A 338-nucleotide genomic window follows, 5' to 3' on the forward strand; every position below is an offset into this window, starting at 1 on the left:
TATGAAAAATATATTTATTTTTTAAAATTAAATGTTATAAAAATGTACTAATCATATGCTATATACTCACTCCACCATTGTCTTTTAAAAAACACTTTCATAAATGTAAGATTTTTTTTTTGTAATTTGTGTAATTTTTTTTTACGTGACCGTATATAACATCATTAGATTCTAACTTAGTAAAAAGGGATTATATTCTAATTAATTTAATTAGTTCAATTTACTTTACAAGAACAAATTTCAAACGCATATTTTTGTAGAACTTAATTTTCAGCTAATTGTTATTTTAGAAGGGAAAAAATTACGTCTGAATTTCATAATAACTTGTTACATCAGAA

Source organism: Arachis ipaensis, chromosome B06 (genome assembly GCF_000816755.2).
Source record: "Arachis ipaensis cultivar K30076 chromosome B06, Araip1.1, whole genome shotgun sequence".
Taxonomy (NCBI): domain Eukaryota; kingdom Viridiplantae; phylum Streptophyta; class Magnoliopsida; order Fabales; family Fabaceae; genus Arachis; species Arachis ipaensis.